Here is a 21,334-nt window from a genome sequence, read left to right on the forward strand (position 1 = left end):
ATGACAATAATTGAGTAATTTACTATTAATATAGTAAAATAATAAAAAATACAGTATTTAAAAATAAACTGGTGCTCAGGTGGCGCAGTGGTCCATTACGCTCTCCCACCAATGCTGAGATCCAGGTTTGAATCTCAGTTGTGCTATCAGCCCTCTGGACATCTACACAGACATAATTTTGTATGTTGTATGGAAGTTGTAGCCTACAGGTAAGGTACTGGACTAGTAACCCAAAGGTCCCTGGTTCAAGCACCACCACTGCCAGGTTTCACTGTTGGGCCCTTAAGCAAGGCCCTTAAGCAAGGCCCTTAATCCTCAATTGCTTAGACAAAATACTGTCACAGTTCTGTAAGTCGCTTTAAATTAAATGCCGAAAATGTAAATATATGGCTATGTCTGTGGGGGCGGGATGGCCTAAGGTCCCTAACTAGAGTATTTCTCCCTCGCACCCAGTGTTTCCTGGTGGAGCTGGACCAGCCACAGCCCTGACCAGGATAAAGCAGTTAATACAAATGAAAAAAAATTCATACAGCACATGAATACAACTACAAATACAATGCAGTATTAATATTAGCTTTATTAGCGCCACCTGCTGCTGTGAATGTAGAATTAATTCAGCTCTCTTATGCACTTTTTAAAATAAAAAAGTAATGATAAATTCCAAGCTAAAATTAATGTTAAAAACACAACAATTAAACAAGAATGAAATCATAACTATAATAAAATGAACTGTTTGATTTTACTGCAATTGATAAATAGAAACAGTTTCCGTGAACATGAGCAATAAAGCAGCACTGATATTAAATAATTCTGACTGTTCCCTCATTAGCACATTTAAACGTAATCTATAAGATGCTGAAGTGCACTTGTTCAGAATGAAGGGGACAAGGGTGCACTAATAAAGCAGAGAATTGGAACAGAGCCGATGAAGTGGACTAATCACAGGGGGAAAGGAGGGGAGAGAGGGGGGTGAAGTGAAAAACGCTGAAGCCTTCACCCACTCCTCAATAATGTGACTGTATTAGTGATTCATGTGATTATTAAACCAAGTGCAACTTATTTTCTTTTTATTATTATTATTATTATTATTATTAATATTATTTTATAATTGTTTTTATTCTCCAGTGAACACAATGTGAGCGTAAAAGCCTTTATAATCTGACACTGTTGTTTTTTATTAATATATTTATATCTGTGTGTGTTTGTACAGAAATGACATCTATTTTTATACTTTACTGCATGTGCCAATGGAAAAAACGACTTTCTTTATGTAAGAATTAATAAAAAATCTGATGTAGCCTTTTATCACTGAGCACTGAAGGAATTTTACACAACATCTTATTATTGTCTTTTATTTAAAATAATACAAGAAAAAATAAAAAAGCTTAATCTCACACTGAGGAAAAAAATCCAACTTTTAATTAGTTTGTTTAATTTTAATTAAGTTCTTTTAGTTCCTCATCAAAGAAATAATTCTCATTTTTAACTAAACCACATGTGTTACAATTACTGGCAACTCATTAATGTCCAAAGCATTTATATACACTGATCAGCCATAACATTATGACCACCTCCTTGTCACTGTTCATTTTATCAGCTCCATTTACCATATACAGTAGAAGCATTTTGTAGTTCTACAATTACTGACTGTAGTCCATCTGTATCTCTACATACTTGTTTAGCCTGCTTTCACCCTGTTCTTCAATGGTCAGGACCCCACAGGGCCATCACAGAGCAGGTATTATTTGGGTGGTGGATCATTCTCAGCACTGTAGTGACACTGACATGGTGGTGGTGTGTTAGTGTGTGTTGTGCTGGTATGAGTGGATCAGACACATCAGCCTAGTTGGTCCACCTTGTAGATGTAAAGTCAGAGACGATCGCTCATCTATTGCTGCTGTTTGAGTTGGTCATCATTTAGATCTTCATCAGTGGTCACAGGACGCTGCCCACAGGGCTCAGTTGGCTGGATGTTTTTGGTTGGTGGACTATTCTCAGTCCAGCAGTGACAGTGAGGTGTTTAAAAACTCCAGCAGCAGTAGTGTGTTACTTATTCTACACTTTTATTATTCATTCAAGTTTATGGTACAGATGATTACTATAGATGATACAACCAGGATTTATCACCCAGCTTCAGTACATCACTAATCCCTAAACCTTCTGATTTGGGACAAAGCCAAAATGGCTGCCTTTGTAAACCCTGTCTAGCCATGAGTTGCTCTGTTTGTTTGGCCTCCTGCAACAACTACCTACTCCTGCTGCTGCTAATAAGTTCATCAGTTCCAGCAGCAGCTGAAGAGTTTCTGATCTTAGTCCTGAATGTTTCTTTTTACTTTTTATTTTTTAACATGAAACATTAGTTTGAAGACCTTCATCTCTCGTTGCTTTGTTTATAAGTTGGAGGTTTCAGACTTTCTCACTCATTGTTTGTTTCTGTTGTGTTCTGAGTATCATGAAGCTCCTGCCCTCGTTCTGACTGACTGTAGTTGTGTCTGTTACACCTAATGATTCCAGATTGTTAAATAAAACACATTACATCAAAGGAACTTAAGTAAACCAACACATTTAATAAAAGCTACACCACCTGTACTGATAAGCACTTGCAGCACTGTCAGCATTAATAAGTGCACTTAAACTCTTTCATTTAAGAATAATATGTTAACATCACTCTGATAAAACAGTGCAGGGCGTATAGTGCAAGTTATAACAGCACATCTACCCTATAAGTCCAAACCTATGTTGATACCCCTCCAAACAAGTTCAGGTATTTAAAATAGTACTGTAATAATACTGTAGAAACAATTTAAAGAACGTTGTATATACAGTTAGTGGAAGGTCCTTTCCTGTTTAAACATACCTGCACCCCTGTACATAAAGAGGGGTCCATTAAGACATGGTTTGATAAGTTTGGTGTGGAACTTAAGTTCTGAGCTCAACCCCACCTGAACACCAATGGGATTCAGGTCATAAAGGGCGTTTTGTGGAATGATGTGTGTATGTGTGAGTGAGCTTCTTTTAAAACTTGTGTTTGTACACTGACCTCTAACGTGGGCATTACAATGGTTAGTTTCAAAGAATATGTGCAAATTAAAGGTGTATAGTATACTGAATAATGTATAATGCGTGTTGTTCTTTACCAATGCTACAGTGTATCACAAAAGTAAGTACACCCCTCACATTTCTGCAAATATTTCATTATATCTTTTCATGGGACAACACTATAGACATGAAACTTGGATATAACTTAGAGTAGTCAGTGTACAGCTTGTATAGCAGTGTAGATTTACTGTCTTCTGAAAATAACTCAACACACAGCCATTAATGTCTAAATAGCTGGCAACATAAGTGAGTACACCCCACAGTGAACATGTCCAAATTGTGCCCAAATGTGTCGTTGTCCCTCCCTGGTGTCATGTGTCAAGCTCCCAGGTGTAAATGGGGAGCAGGGCTGTTAAATTTGGTGTTTTGGGTACAATTCTCTCATACTGGCCACTGGATATTCAACATGGCACCTCATGGCAAAGAACTCTCTGAGGATATGAGAAATAGAATTGTTGCTCTCCACAAAGATGGCCTGGGCTATAAGAAGATTGCTAACACCCTGAAACTGAGCTACAGCACGGTGGCCAAGGTCATACAGCGGTTTTCCAGGACAGGTTCCACTCGGAACAGGCTTCGCCAGGGTCGACCAAAGAAGTTGAGTCCACGTGTTCGGCGTCATATCCAGAGGTTGGCTTTAAAAAATAGACACATGAGTGCTGCCAGCATTGCTGCAGAGGTTGAAGACGTGGGAGGTCAGCCTGTCAGTGCTCAGACCATACGCCGCACACTGCATCAACTCAGTCTGCATGGTCGTCATCCCAGAAGGAAGCTGACGCACAAGAAAGCCCGCAAACAGTTTGCTGAAGACAAGCAGTCCAAGAACATGGATTACTGGAATGCCCTGTGGTCTGACGAGAGCAAGATAAACTTGTTTGGCTCAGATGGTGTCCAGCATGTGTGGCGGCGCCCTGGTGAGAAGTACCAAGACAACTGTATCTTGCCTACAGTCAAGCATGGTGGTGGTAGCATCATGGTCTTGGGCTGCATGAGTGTTGCTGGCACTGGGGAGCTGCAGTTCATTGAGGGAAACATGAATTCCAACATGTACTGTGACATTCTGAAACAGAGCATGATCCCCTCCCTTCGAAAACTGGGCCTCATGGCAGTTTTCCAACAGGATAACGACCCCAAACACAACCTCCAAGATGACAACTGCCTTGCTGAGGAAGCTGAAGGTAAAGGTGATGGACTAAACCCAATTGAGCACCTGTGGCGCATCCTCAAGTGGAAGGTGGAGAAATTCAAGGTGTCTAACATCCACCAGCTCCGTGATGTCATCATGGAGGAGTGGAAGAGGATTCCAGTAGCAACCTGTGCAGCTCTGGTGAACTCCATGCCCAGGAGGGTTAAGGCAGTGCTGGACAATAATGGTGGTCACACAAAATATTGACACTTTGGGCACAATTTGGACATGTTCACTGTGGGGTGTACTCACTTATGTTGCCAGCCATTTAGACATTAATGGCTGTGTGTTGAGTTATTTTCAGAAGACAGTAAATCTACACTGCTATACAAGCTGTACACTGACTACTCTAAGTTATATCCAAGTTTTATTTCTATAGTGTTGTCCCATGAAAAGATATAATGAAATATTTGCAGAAATGTGAGGGGTGTACTCACTTTTGTGATACACTGTATATACTATACTAGCATGTGTAGTATACAATGTTGTTAGAGTAGATTCAAGGCAGTATAGTGTACGATAAAGAATGTGTAGTGTAATAATGGGTGGTTAGAGTAGGTTCAAGGATGTATGGTGTCTGATAAAGAATGTATAGTGTAGTGTAAAGGAGTGTAGTGTTATATTAAAGGTGTTCGTGTACATTTAAGGATTTATAGTGTACAATGAAGGGTGTAAAGTATAGTATAAAGGCTGTGTAGTGTAATATTGTAGGTGGTAATTGTAGATTCAAGCTAGTAAAATGTATGATAAAGGATATATAGCTTAGTATGAGGGATGTGTAGTGTAATATTACGGGTGATTAAAGTAGATTTAAGGCAGTATAGTGTACGATAAAGGATGTATAGTATAGTTTAAAGGCTGTGTAGTGTAATATGGGTGATTAGTGTAGATTTAAGGGATTATAGTAGTGCGTAGTGTAATATTACGGGTGAATACAGTAAATTTAATGCAGTACAGTGTAAAATAAAGGATGTATAGTATAAAGGATGTGTAGTGTAATACGGGTGATTAGTGTAGATTTAAGGTAGTATGGTATCTGATAAAGGGTGTGTAGTATAGTATAAAAGATGTGTAGTGTGATATTACAGGTGATTAAAGTAGATTTAAGGCAGTACCGTGTAAGATAAAGGGTGTATAGTATCGTTTAAAGGCTGTGTAGTGTAATATGGGTGATTAGTGTAGCATTAAGGCAGTATAGTGTATGATAAAGGGTTTTTCTGTATTATATAAACGATGTGTAGTGAAATAATACGGGTGATTAAAGTAGATTTAAGGCAGTATAGTGTATGATAAAGGATGTATAGTATAGTATAGTTTAAAGGCTGTGTAGTGTAATATGGGTGATTAGTGTAGATTTAAGATAGTATAGTGTATAGTATATTATAAAGGATGTGTAGTGTAATATCATAGGCAGGATTTAAAGGAGTATAGTGTATGATAAAGGATGTACAGTATAGTATAAAGGATGTGTAGTGTAATATTATGGGTGATTACTGTAGATTTAAGGGAGTAGTGTACAATAAAGAGTATATAGTATAGTAAAAGAGATGTGTAGTGTAATATAATGGGTGATTAGAGTAGATTATAGTGTGTGTAGTATCGTATAAAGGATGTGTAGTGTACTATCACGGGTGATTAATGTAGATTTAAAGGAGCATAGTGTACAATAAAGGGTGTTTAATAATAATTGTATATACCTGTGTATATATTGTAACATTACGTGTATATATAGTGCCCTAGTTCACTGCATGCGTTAAACAGTAACATACTGTAAATGATGTAGTTTATTATAAATGTGTGTTTTACTACAGGTAAAATTTGGCATTCAAACGCTGTCGCTTTTAAACTGCTCTGTCCCTTGTGTTTAGTTCCACTTTTCACCAGCAGGTGTCAGAGACGTTCTGTGATTAAAGTGTGAGTATGAGTGAGTGAGTGAGTGAGTGAGTGAGTGAGTGAGTGAGTGAGTGAGTGAGTGAGTGAGTGAGTGAGTGAGTGAGTGAGTGAGTGAGTGAGTGTGATTTTTATTGTTAATATTTCTCTGTAACTTGCTTTGGCAATACGAATGCCCTTATTTGTCATGCCAATAAAGCTTCTTTTGAGTTTGTGTGAGTGTGAGTGTGTGTGAGTGTGTGTGAGTGTGTGTGTGTGTGTGTGTGTGTGTGTGTGTGTGTGTGTGTGTGAGTGTGTGAGTGAGTGAGTGTGTGAGTGAGTGAGTGTGTGAGTGTGTGAGTGAGTGTGTGTGTGTGTGTGTGTGTGTGAGTGTAAGACAGAGAAGGACAGTAATGTTTTTGTCTAAGTGTAGGTGTGGGTGCTAATTATCAGAAAATAAACCATTTAAATGTAGTAAAAAAAAAAAAAAAAAAAAAATGCAAATGTGAAAAATACGTTTCTGTAATTATGGATTTATTTTTGCCTCTTTTCTGTTTTAGTTTCTGTTTTCATATGGTTTTTTTATTTAATCCTCAATTTTGCTTTTTTATTTTTATTTATTTATTTATTTTTTCCCCTTTTCTATTGTTAGTTTTTATTTTTTATTTGCCTATTTATTTAGCTTTTTTCCAGTCTTTTCTATCTTAATCCTATTTATATATATATATATTTTTTTTATATTCCCTCTTTTAGTAAGTTTTTGTTGTTTTGTCCCTTATTTTTGTACCTGGCAGGCTTGATTTAAAGAATCGTGTCTTTATGGCCAGCAGAGGGCGCATGGAGCTCTAACTGATTGCTGTGCGAGCAGCTCTATCTTTCTTGGTTTTCGGTTGGCCTGCTGTTTTCTCCCTTTATCCCTGCCCGAAGCTCACAAATGCCTTCTCTGTGGGTGTTTGTTCCCCCTACTCTTCCAGCTGTTTGGAACGTCACGTGCTGTGAGTTTGGCTTCTGGAAGATTTTCCTTATGGTTACTGGAAAAGAACTGGGAATTTTGTGAGATGCTCCTTTGGGAGGAGGTCAGCAGGGGGCTTGGATCACTAAATCATGCCCATCTGCCCTGCCACTAATGGCTGGCAGGGGGTATGGAGGCACAGATGACTGTCTGTTACATTCTCTTTAATCAGGCAGTCTTTACCTCTCATTAGCGTTATTGCTGTGCAGCAAAGGTGGCGAGATGGCACCTTTTGAGCATACAAAATCCTTACTGGATGCAGGCTGTGTCAGTGATTTTAATCAGTGGCTGCTGTGCTTCCTTTTAATTGCCGCCTGCACAGTGGTGGATTGAGTAGCTAGTGCTGTGGTAACTCAGTTTGCAACTCTCTTCTTTTGCTGGATGTGTGTTGCTGGATGTGTGTTGCTGATGCCCTTGTCGAGCGAGAACATAGCCTCCTGAGTTCACTGGGTACATCATTGGCTGCTGTCCCTTTAGGGTGAATAACCCTTTTACTGGGTGGGCGTGTAGTGTGTGATATCCACTACTCCACCAATGTGCTTGTCTATTTGTTTTATTGCTTCTCCACTCTCGGCTGCTGGTTTTATTTGGCCTTTATTAATATATTTAGAATGATTTTGCCTTGCTTGTGTGCCATATTGTTTTGCCCCGTTCAAACAGGTACAGGACTACACCTGTCCCCTCAGAGGCAAGGTGTGCCCCACATTTTTATGCATCTTTACTCTTTCTCTGCTGTACTAAACCAAGAAGTTAATTTAATTTCTGCCCACCTAAAATGACCTGGCACGATGTAATTATATTATTTAAGCCGGCATCTCGGTCTTTCAGTGTTGTGAATAATTTAGCATTGAGGGTTCAGGCAGTTCCTTTAAGCTAATAAGCTAAAAATGATTAGCGCCTCTTAGAGCAGCAGCACTTTTACTAATTGGTCAAATCATTAAAATGGAGAGAACCAGCAAGTCCATCACTTAGTGAGAGACATTGCACCCTAAGCTTTCCCTGACTCCATCTGTACTTCATACCAATGCTGTAGAGTCCTGATGTGAGGTCCTACTGCAGGAACCTTCTCAGGAACCTCAGAGCCACGTCTGGTTATACAGATAAAGTTAAAATGCTGACATGTACTTATGGTATTCATTGGTATCCATAAGCTTGTTGGACGTTCTATTCATGGGCGTTAATGAATGCCTATTTAGTCAAACGAGCATTTGTGAGGTCAGGTACTGATGGACGACAAAAGCCAGACGTTTCAATTCATCCTAATGGTGTTTACAGCGTTAAAGTTCAGGATTCATCAAACCATGTCTCGCTTTGTGCTCAGGAACACAGAAATTCTGGAACATGAAAAGAGTTTCCTCAAACAAATCATGTTATTAAATTTATATTATACATCTATTTGTATATAGGATGTCTAACAAGCTCATGATCTCTGCCCACACACTGTGCCCGTGTTTATGTTTAACACTTGATTATTTTATTCTCCTGCTAATTAATTAGATATTATTTCTACATGAACTGGCATATCTATATAAGCGTGTGATGTCTTGATTTAATACTGTCAAGCAGTGTTGACCTGATCAATTACTGTAAATACACAAAGAGACAGACAGGCAGGGAGAGAGACAGGCAGGGAGAGAGACACAGAGACAGACAGAAAGAAAGGCAGAGAGGGACAGACAGAGAGAGACAGCTCGAGAGAGAGGCAGACAGACAGCGGCAGACGGACAGAGGCAGACAGACACACAGACGGAGAGAGACAGACCGAGAGAGACACAGAGACAGAGAGAAAGGCAGACAGGGACAGACAGCCAGACGGAGACAGACAGCCAGACGGAGACAGACCGAGAGAGACAGACAGACCAACCGAGAGAGACAGATGGACATACAGACAGACAAATCAACAAAGCAAGAGGTACAGAGAGACAGGCGGAGAGGCAGACAGACAGAGAGAGATAGACAAAAAGAGACAGACAGACCAAAAGACAGACAGATAGACCGATCGACAGACAGACGATCGACAGAAGACAGACAGACCGATTGACAGACAGACCGATTGACAGACAGACCGATTGACAGACAGACCGATCGACAGACAGACCGATCGACAGACAGACTGATGGAGAGACAGGCAAAGAGAGACAGACAGACATAGACAGACAGGGAGAGACAGACCAGACAGAGAAAAACAGGCAGACGGACCGACCGACTGAGAGACAGACCAACTAACCAAGAGACATACAGATGGAGAAAGACAGACACAGACAGACCAAGAGACAGTCACAGACCGAGGGACACAGTGAGAGAGACAGACCGACAGAAAGACAAACAGACAAAGAGAGACAGACTAACTGAGAGACAGACAGACAGACCGACCAAGAGACAGAGTGACACAGATCCAGAGAGACACAGACAGATTGAGAGAGACAGACTGAGAAAGGCAGGTGGACAGACGGAGACAGACAGACAGACCGACCAAGAGACAGACAGAAAGACAGAAAGAGACAGGCAGTCAGAGAAAGAGAGGATGTTTCTGAAAATGCAGCAGTGACAGATCAATCCCTCGTCCCTTTCATCAGTGCAGAAGGAGGCGTCAAGACGTCCATCATTAGCATAAGAAAAGCTCACAAACAGCCACACACACGCATCAAAGGAGCGTGTGACATGTATTCACTTTCATCTCTGTATTTATATTGAAATATATTAATGAAAGGAACCTCACATCATGTTTACGCTCAAACCCTCAAAGTAAGAATCAGTCAAATCTGATTCTAGTGACCTCCTGACCTTCTAATGTTGAGATCAAAGCAGCCATGAAAAATACTATCCTTTTATTAATCCTGAAAAAAATCTAACATATTTGATATCTTTTATGTAGTGTTTAATATTTACGTGTTTACAGGTATACATACACCTCCAGTAACTGTTTATTTCAGAGCAGTACTGGGATTTGAATGATTTCTGCCATTGTTCTTTTTTCGTGACTAAATGGTTCTTGTAATGGGGCGGGTCATGCCTCATTACTGAAGCACGAGGAGAAGCCCCCACCTGCAGGAAATGAAAATAAATACAAGTGGTGAATGTTTAACCAAGGTAGAACGAAACTGTGACTAAAAAGCAACTAATAGAAAGCTACAAATACAAACAAACAGTAGCCGAAAAGACTAAACGAGAACATCCGCAGCCCGCAACGGAGAGAGTGGATAGACAAGGGATAGTGCAGAACAGGCTGCTTCGGCCATCTGCGAAAGAGAACCCAGTTCTCAGAAAAAAAAAAGACAGGGAATTTCTAATACAAGCCGAGGGTGGCAAAAAACAAGCAGGGATCTGACCCAACCAAGCTTTAGGAATATACAGGTGGGGTGATTCCAGAGTGTAGGAAGCAGGAAAAACTCTCAAAACAGCTGCTTTGTTCAGAGCTTGGCTTGAGTGGTGTGATAAAACGTCATCAAAGTGCGAATATGAGACGAATCTGCATTTGAGTGGAATAACCGTCAGTCTCGCCCTGAAAGCTCCACATGGACATTATATTGCCAAAAGTATTCGCTCGTCTGCCTTCACACGCATATGAACTTGAGTGACGTCCCATTCTTAATCCATAGGGTTTAATATGATGTCGGCCCACCCTTTGCAGCTATAACAGCTTCAACTCTTCTGGGAAGGTTTTCCACAAGGTTTAGGAGTGTGTTTATGGGAATTTTCGACCATTCTGCCAGAAGCGCATTTGTGAGGTCAGACACTGATGTCAGATGAGAAGGTTTAAAAAGATTTTTAAATGCATTTTCTCCCCATTTTCCTCCGGATTTAGCACACTCAATTTTGTCTTCCGCTGCTGAGAGATACCAGATTGCATCCGAGAAGAGCACGTCGCTGTACACGCCTCTTCCGACACGTGTACAGCCCTCCTCTTCTCACCTCTGCATTCTACAAATGCGTCTCTTCCACCAATCAGGGTCCATACACAGTGTATGAAGACCCACACATAGTCCGGCCACCACCCTGCAGATACGGTGGCCAATTAGTATCTGCTGCAGGGACTGCCAATTATGCCCGCCAGATAGTGCCCAGCCGACCGGTGGCGACTGGTGTGCTTAGCGGAATCCTGTTTCACTTTTAAACTTGTGTTACAGCTCAGGGGGCATCAGAAATTTTAAGAATCAGCGTTTTCAAGAGAGTCTAAAATGCTTATTGTTAAAAAAAAAAAAAAAAGCTTAATGTGACTGTATTAAAATAACCACAAAGGGAACACTAAACCTCTCTCCACCAATGAAATTCCTCACTCGATGTTTTAATACAATAAGTCACATTAAGCTTTGTTCATGTTAAGCATTGTTCGTACAGCCTGAGTCGTTTTTACTGCGTCATATCAAACAGTTCGTCTCATTGGGGGCACTTTGAAAAGGTCAGCGGCAAACTGGGTCAATCAGGTGATCTTTGAGTGCCGCGGCAAGCGCAAAAATGTGAGCCCTTGTGGAAAAGTGTGCCTCACTCCATCGGAAACAACGGCACAGTCGGTTCAAAATCAGTTTTGCCGCTTCTCATGTGAATGTGCCCTTAGGATCCGAGGAACTCCGACGTGGGCCAAACTGTGAACTAGACTGGGTCATAAACGGCAGGTCTTGTGATGCATGCAGTGGTTAGTACCTACCGAAAGTGTTCCAGGGAAGGACGGGCGGCACGGTGGGCGGCACGTGTGGGTAGCATCTCCTCACAGCACCCAGGTCCTGGGTTCGATCCTCAGGTGGGTCGGTCCGGGTCCTTTCTATGTGCATGTTCTCCCCGTGTCTGCATGGGTTTAATCCGGGTGCTTTGGTTTCCTCCCACAGTCCAAAGACATGCAAGTGAGATGAGTTGGAGATACTAAATTGTCCATGATTGTGTTCGATATAACCTGCAACTGACGAATCTTGTGTAATAAGTAACTCCCGTTTCTGTTGTGGATGTAACCTGAGGGTGTGAAACATGACGTTAAAATCCAAATAAATAAACAAACAAACAAACAAACCCGGGAAGGACAACCATTGAACCAGCGACTGTGTTCTAGGTGCTTAAGGCTCATTGATGCATGTGGGATGCTGCTCCCGTTAGGGGTTGCCGGCGGATCGTGATCAGCATTATTGATTTGGAACAGATTTATCCCGGATGCCGTTCCTGACACAACCCTCCTTATTTATCCGGGCTTGGGACCAGCACTACAATGCACTGGTTTATGCATCCTAGCGGCTGAGTACATATAGGACGATTCAGTGTCTCCAATTAGCCTGGCTGCATGTTTTTGGACTGTGAGAGGAAACCGGAGCACCCGGAGGAAACCCACACAGGCACATGGAGAACATACTCGAGCTACTGTAGCTCAAATTGCTAAGAATGTTAATGCTGGTTATGATAGATGTGAGCATCAGGGCGGGACCATGGAGGAATAGAAGAAGGAAGCCAGTCTGATGTGGGTGACTGGGTTCATGCGTGTCGCTTATCTGGTAAAGAGATGCCATCAGGATGCACTATGGGAAGAAGATAAGCTGGGAGAAGAAGGGTGAAGGTCTGGGTGATGTTCTGCTGGGAAACCTTGTGTCCTGGCAGTGATGTGGAAGTTATTCTGACACCTACTGTGTACCTAAATATTGTTGCAGACCAGGTTTACCCCTTCATGGCACCGGTATTCACCAATGACCGGGGCAGTGGCCTCTTTCAGCTGGTAATGCGCTCTGCTACACTGCAAACATTGTTCAGGAATGCTTTGAGGAACAAGAAGTTCAAGGTAAGAGGAGTAACAATCATTGTGGAGGTGAAGAAGCTTTTTAAATTTCTCAGTAGCAAAATAAAGAAACACTCGAATGGAAGAAACTGCAGAGCCACAGCAAACACCTTCAACTTTCCTGCTTGTACAACTGGTTCCATAATAATCCACAAATAAAAAGTTCACCGGGGCTGCAAATCATTCCAGAAAGGTGCAGTGCTCAGTATTTCACAGCCTGACCTCAGTGTTAATAAGAAAGGTAACAGAGAATCTAGTAGTCGCTCAAAACGAGTTGCAAGATGACCTTAAAGCAACAAAAACGGAACAATAAGCGATGAACCGCAACGTCTTCAATCATCGCTGTTCCTGCAACCCACGCAAAACACCTCGGCTAAAAATGAAGCACGGGGATGCGGGATGCTAACGTCTACAGTTCGCACTCGAGCATTTAGAAAAATCGGAGCAATGTTCAGGTGAAACAAACAAACAAACAAACAGCAAAAAAGAATGCTAATGATGCAGATGGTCACGGAATGGTGGTATGGCGGTGGAGGCATCATATGAATTTAAAGAATTCCACTTTATCAAAGGAAACATGAATGGAGGAAAAATGCTGAAACACATCAGAGGGGAATTTAGTCTCATAAATCTGAACAAATAGGAACTGAATAAATCTGAATGTTTCAACCAGACAACAAAGCCTGAACATTCAGCCAGCACAGCTTGCATGATCTAGAACAGGGTTTTTTTTCTCAAGCGATCCACATTTTCTCAATCATTTTTACCACAACTCAGGCAACACAACCACTGCATCAAAACCAAACACATAATAAATATTGTAAATTAATAAAAATAGTGGCAATCTGGTCCTACTGCGGTTTACAAGAACGTAAAGCCTCCATGAGGGGTATTCGTGTACAAGTTCATTTTGTTCATTTTGCCTGTTGATTTGCACAATGCAGTGGTACCTTTTTTTATTTACTATTTTTCCCACTTTTCCCCCCCCAATTTTATCCCCCAGTCTAATCGTGTCCAGTTACCCTGATTGTGTCCTCTATACTGAGTCGACCCTTCACCGCTGACTGAGGGCCACACCCCCACCAGCGTAATTCCTCAGCCCTGTGCAGGTGCCATCAGTCAGCCAGCAGGGGCCGCAGTTGCACCAGTTATGAGGACCTATGATCCGAATTTCTTACCCTCTAACCATGAACAACAGCCAGTCGTTGTTCATGCGGCCGCCCAGCCCAGTCGGGAAGGCAGAGCTGAGCTTTGATACGATGTATTCGAAACCCCAACTCTGGTGAGCTAGCGTACTTTACCGCTGTGCCACCTGAGCGGCAATACAGTGGTACCTTGAAACTCAACGTCAGTTGGTTCTGGGAGAGGCGTCGAGTTTCAAGGTATGTTTTCCCATAAGGATGTATAGCAAACCTGTTAATGCGTTCCATATATTTTAGGTTAATGTAAAATAATGGCAGGCGGCACGGTGGCTCGGTGGGTAGCACTGTCGCCTCACAACGATTCCCAGGCGGGGCGGGTACTTTCTGTTCGGAGTTTGCATGTTTTCCCCGTGTCTGCGTGGGTTTCCTCCGGGAGCTCTGGTTTCCTCCCACAGTCCAAAAACATGCAGTCAGGTTAATTGAAGACACTGAATTGCCCTACAGGAGAATGGGTGTGCGTGTGTGGGCCCTGCGATGGACTGGCACCCCGTCCAGGGTGTTACTGTGTGCCTTGCGCCCATTGAAAAGCTGGGATAGGCACCATCACCCCCTGCGACCCTAATTGGATAAGCGGTTAAGACAGTGAGTGAGTGAGTCGAGGGGGGACGTCGAGTTACAAGGTACCACTGTATGCTTAAGTAATAAAAATGCTGGCAATCTGGTCCTACTGTGGTTTACAAGATGTAACGTAAAGCCTCCACAAGTGGTGTTCGTGTGAAAGTTCATTTTGTGTTTGTGTCTTTTACTAAACTAATATTAAAAACACACACTAGCACACCAGAGCTGGGATCTCGAATATATCGTATCGAATCTCAGCCCTGCCATCCGGCCGGGCTGAGCGGCCACATGAACAACGATTGGCCTGTTGTTCATTTAGGGGTGGGGTAGTACAAACATACCTTGAAACTCAACGCCACTCCCAGAACCAACTGACGATGAGTTTCAAGGTACCACTGTATTAGGCACATAAACAAAAAATAAACTTGTACACAAACTCCCCTTGTGGAGGCTTTACGTTAGATCTTGTAAACCACAGTAGAACCAGATTGCCACTATTTTTATTAATTTCGAATATTTATTATCAAACAATGTTTTATTGGGCTATGATTGTGCCACTTTAAACATACGTCACTGTGGTAACTTGCACTTCTTTAACACAGTAACATTGTGTTTATACTGTGCACTCTTCTAGTGCAGGTGAAAAGATGCATACGGCTGCTGCCCACTTGTCAGAGGGGGTGTGGGTTAGCTTCTTTCTCCTCAATCAGAGTGGGGATTGGCATTAGTGGAGAGAAAGCACGATGCAATCGGGCAATTAGACGCGCTCAAAATCAGGAGAAAATGCATAAATACAAATAAAACAACCTAATATTATTATTATTTTTCTCTGCAACCCGTTCTCTTGGCTTTGGAAAAACAAACATGGGCTAGACAATCTCCAGCCTTGTATCCCATTGGGAAACAATAGTATTGAATTAAAAGTGTCTGTTAATTAGACCCGTGTGACCTTGTTTTCTTTAGTCTGGATACAGTATTGGGTTTGTCAGTGACTGAAGTTTAAGAAAACAAATGTGGTTGGGTGTGGCATGTGACCGAGTGATCAGATCAGCGTAACGCGATGCTGATAATGTACTGACGGGGCCGAGCGCACCATCGACAATGGCGCAACTTTTTCTGAAAGGCACATTAAAGCACAAGGAGAACGAAACTGGTGAATGAGTGAGAGGAAAGAAAAGCGCAAGTGTCGGGAGATAAAAGAGAATCGCTTTTAGTGCTCTCGCGTCTCCCTCACATCAAACAATTTGCTTTATTCGATTCGTCTTCTGCCGAGCATAAGCCGAGCTTTGATGATGAAACACAGAGGACATTTATACCGCTCAGTGTGTGTGTGTTGTAGACCGGAGGGTGTAGATATAATCCCGAGAGCCGTGCTGTCTGCAGCTCGGTTGTAAGGTCAAGGTCAATGTTCCGGACTAACAACGACCCATAAATTTTAAACACTTTTTAAGAATGACTTACGTACATGATGGTGGCTACACAAGCTCTTCAACATTACTTAAACTGTGAAGGTAGGAAAAGGGTTTTAGCAGGGGAGCGTCCCTAAGAGTCGGGGGATCTAAGCTCATTTCCTATTACACTCGAAATCCTGCGGCATGCATGACACCCACACTGGCTGAAGAAGGCCATAGGCTAGCACAGGCTTCTTTTAACTCCGGTTATGCCTAGTTCACAATACACAATTTTTGTCCTGATTTTTAGTTAGTCGAAGGTTAACCGGCATTCGCTCGACTGATCACTACCAAGAAAAATATCTAGCATGCTAAACATCTAGACCTGTCTGCGATTTAAAATCCTGTAGTGTGAAAAGTGCTGCGATCAGGTTACAACCGGCAGTGAGTGTTGTGTAGAACTCCAGCCAATAAGAACGCAAGATACAGAATGAGTGGAAACCGGGGGAGTCTGTGTAAATGTGTTGTACAGCGGTATACACCGATCAGCCATAACATTAACATTGTTCATTTTATCAGCTCCACTTACCATATAGGAGCACTTTGTAGTTCTACAATTACTGACTGTAGTCCATCTGTTTCTCTGCATACGTTTTTAGCCCCCTTTCATGCTGTTCGTCAATGGTCAGGACTCTCCCAGGACCACTACAGAGCAGGTATTATTTGGGTGGTGGATCATTCTCAGCACTGCACTGTCAGTGTGTGTTGTGCTGGTATGAGTGGATCAGACACAGCAGCGCTGCTGGAGTTTATCATCACCTCACTGTCACTGCTGGACTGAGAATAGTCCACCAACCAAAAATTTCCAGCCAAGGGCGCCCCATGGGCAGCGTCCTGTGACCACTGATGAAGGTCTAGATGACCAACTCAAACAGCAGCAATAGATGAGCGATCGCCTCTTTACATCTACAAGGTGAACCAACTAGGAAGGAGTGTCTAATAGAGTGGACAGTGAGTGGACACGGTATTTAAAAACTCCAGCAGCACTGCTGTGTCTGATCCACTCATACCAGCACAACACACACTAACACGCCACCACCACCACGTCAGTGTCGAGAATGATCCACCATCTAAATAATATCTGATCTGTGGTGGTCCTGACCATTGAAGAACAGGGTGAAAGCAGGTTAAAAAGGCATGTAGAGAAACAGCTGGACTACTGTCAGTAATTGTAGAACTAGAAAGTGCTTCTATATGGTAAGTGGAGCTGATAAAATAATCAGCTGATAAAATAAAAGACAGTTTTAATGTTATAACTGATCAGTGTAATAGTCTGTAGTTTCTAACAGAATACATTGACACACAAGCTTTACAGTATTTGTGATTTTATTGTCCACACCAAACCATCATACCAATGTTGCATTGCAAAAATATTTATGTATATTTACCTCCAGCACTTTCTGCGGAACAGACCGTCCCTGCTAGTCGCATAACCCAATCCACTTGTCACTTCCTGCCAGATCAATTGTGTAGTGTGTAAACCACAGAAACTTAAAAGACTCCCGATTACACTAGATCAAGTTGTGTAGTGTGACCTGTATAGCGATCTGACCATTGTGGAAGTTGTGTAGTGTGAACTTAGCATAAGCCACTTCTTTTCCCTGGACAGCAGTGGATTGAGGCCAAGGTTACAGTAAGCTTTAACGCAAGCAGAGGACCAGAACCCTGCTTTTGTAATCCAGACAGTAAGAGTAGCTTTACTAGAGTAACTATTTTCCCACAGACACAGCCACTCGTGTCTGTAGAGCCCCTGACACCGTCGTGACTCTGCCGAGACTGAACGACCTCTGCATACTGGACCCCTGGGACACCTGATTGCTTCAAAACTTCTGTGGAACTTCTGTAGAAGGTTTTAGTTCACTTTAAGTAAACGGACATTCAGTCTGAACTCCTTGTTTTTATTCTTAAATAGCGTCAAACAAAAATCTCTACAAACTGTGGCTTGATTGCACAGTTCTGACGTTGCGTCTACTAAAGTGTCACATTTGTTCTCACTTAGCATGAAGGCAATTTTCATGAGGACCTGAAATGAGTTCCTCACACTGCACCCTAGTTTGAAAATACCCCCTTCCTTTGACGAGAGCAAGTTCGAAAACACTTTAAATCTCCATGATCACAGGAAAAAGCAACTCTATCATGATGGCATTCAGAGAGCAGGATAGAAAGAAGAGCTTTGGGTGACTCTTTTGGCTTTTTTCCTTTGTGTGGTTAAACTTAGTAATTGCTGCGTTCATGTTTTTTCTGATCCTGAATCATCAACTCAACATGATCCCTCTTACAAGACTCTTCAAAAAACTGACCATGAGTCACTAAACTCATGCTTAATGTGGCCTTGGTTTTTGAAATACTGCATTTTTTTCTTATCAAAGGCTTTTTGGCTTTTTGTTATTATAACTGAAGTGTTTGGTACTGGTAATGGAATTTTTGTTAATGGGTAAGGCCAAACCTAATTCATGGCTGTGAAAAACGTGTCAAGGACCGTGATATGAGCCTTTTCCCGTGTAATATGCAACTTGCAAAACTTGCGAAATGCAAAATTTTAGTCAAGCGATTAGTCAAAATGTTGTAAGATGTTGAAGTGTAAAGCAGCTAAAAACACGACTCGGGTAACATAGCTTGGAAAACTCCCAACCAATTCTGTGGACGCAGACGGGGGTGTATTAAAACACGGACGAGTATTTTCGTATTCGAGACATGAACATGAAGCCTCACACATAGCTGGATGTTCTAGGTTTACATTCAACTTTTTTGTTTGTTTGTTTATGCGTTTTGTCCTTTTGTTCTCCAGACTTTAGCGCGTCCAATTGCCTCCTCTCCACTAATGCCGAACCCGGCTCTGATTGAGAAGAACAAAGCTAACCCACGCCGCCTCCGACACGTGGGCAGCAGCCGTATGCATCTTGTCACCTACACTTGACGAGTGCATATGTGAATCAGCACTGTGTACGGAGAGACACACCCCGAGAGCACTCTTTCCTCGTCTGTTAAAATTTTGGGAACATTTTAAAGGAATGAATTCATAGGTTACAAGGGGCGGCACTGTCAGCTACAAGTGAGTAGCACTGTCGCCTCACAGCAAGAAGGCCCTGGGTTCGATCCCCAGGTAGGGCAGTCCGGGTTCTTTCTGTGTGGAGTTTGCATGTTCTTCCCGTGTCCGTGTGGGTTTACTCTGGGTGCTCCGGTTTCCTCCCACAGTCCAAAGACGTGCAATTGAGGTGAATTGGAGACACTAAATTGTCCATGACTGTGTTCAATATAAACTTGTGAACTGATGAATCTTGTGTAATGAGTAACTACCGTTCCTGTCATGAATGCAACCAAAGTGTAAAACATGACATTAAAATCCTAATAAACAAACAAACACAGGTTACAAAAGTTCTTTTGCTGCTGGCATTAGAACCTCTGGTTTTTGTATAAAATAGTTATTAATTATGGAGGGTTTAGGGCAGTTGTAGCCTAGTGGTGAAGGTACTGGACAAGTAATCGAAATGTCGCTGTCAGGTTGCCACTATTGGGCCCTTAATCAAGATCCTTAATCCTTAATTGCTTAGATAACATACTGTCACAGTACTGTAAGTCGCTTTGGATAAAAGTGTCTCCTAAATGCAGACATCCCAAGTCTCCCGGAAGTTCCGGGAGTCTCCCGCATATACATATCGGCTCCCTGATGCCCACAAGTCAGATAAAATCTCCCGGAATCTAGAACGAGCGGCCAAGAGCACACACACGCGTGCACGCAGGCGACACAGACTTTTTACCTGATCGCGTATTAAATCCGTTATCTGATATACAATCTAGTGCACTGTGTAGGGAACATAAATCAATTGTCTAATATACAGTACTGTCTAGTGCACTAAGTAGAGAACATAAATTCATATCTAAAATACTATCTAGTACGCTATGTAGGGAACATAAATCTGTTATCTGATATAAAATTTAGTGCACTGTGTAGGGAACCTAAATATGTTAACTAATACGCTACCTAAAGCATTATGTAAGAAACATAAGTCTATTATCTAGTACACTATCTAGTGCACTAAGTAAGGAACATAAATTATTTTCTAATATACAATCTAGTGCACTATGTAGGGATCATAAATCTATTATCTTTCACACTATCTAGTGCACTATGTAGTACATCACCCATAATCCTTTGGTGTGTGCGAGAGTTTTTTTTGTTGTTTTTTTTTTTTGTTTTTTTTGGGTGGGGGAGGGGGGGGGGTTGTCCGGGTCCGGGCGTAACTCCCTGAAATGAGTTTTTGCAACTTGGGATGTCTGTAAATGCTGAAATGTAAATAGCACTAGTATTGAAATCTTCAATTTTGGACTGGAAAATAGAAAAGAACGTACTTGGGAACTGGAGAAACTCTCTTCCATGCCTGAAATTAAATTCCTAACTAGGTCTGTATTTTTCCACAGGCTAAGTTTGATCTCTTCGTTATCCTGAAACATTTTCACACACTGAATTCAACTTCTTTTTGGTAATTTTTTGGGGCGAGTCTTTGTTTCTCATTTCCCACTCGACACTCAGGATTTTCCCAGCGACACCTTCCCCGGATCTGAATGTGGATGAATGCAGTTCGTTAGGACCACTTGACCTTTGATTGCTTGTTATCTGATGTTCGTTAATCCTTCTTGAAAAGCCGTCAGCCGTTGAGCTCTACTTCTGCCTAGAATTAGCATAAATCCGATCCGGGGCCAAAGCGGGACGTCCTTATGAGCATTTAAATGTTAATTAAACCCAATCTGAATAGCATTAATCCTGCTTTGATGGACAGCGTGAGGTATTGTGTAGTGTGTGTGTGCGCTGAAGGTCTGAGGAAGTCAAGAGGCTGCACTTATCTAACCTAACCTCAGACCGAGAAATTAGCAATTAGCATATCCTTTCAACCGAGTGTGTGTGTGTTTGTGCGGATGTCTGTGTGTGTATATGTGTGTGTATGTTGGGATGTTAATCCCTGTTGGGTATAAAGCACTGCACCTGTTTTGAGGTCACACTCAACATGAAAAGAGGCAAAGCCACTCGAGAGGCGTCGCTCGGCCCAAATTTATTGGTTTTATCCCTCCGACTTGGTTCCATCTCTGTGAAATTACTTGCACTGTTGAGAAAATTTTTTTCCACTTACCCTAAATCAGCCATGACCAATCTGGCATCAGGGTTTTCTTGTTTGGTTTGGATCTTGGACTGCTGCATATAAAGGTACA

This window comes from Trichomycterus rosablanca, chromosome 14 (genome assembly GCF_030014385.1).
Source record: "Trichomycterus rosablanca isolate fTriRos1 chromosome 14, fTriRos1.hap1, whole genome shotgun sequence".
NCBI classification, from domain to species: domain Eukaryota; kingdom Metazoa; phylum Chordata; class Actinopteri; order Siluriformes; family Trichomycteridae; genus Trichomycterus; species Trichomycterus rosablanca.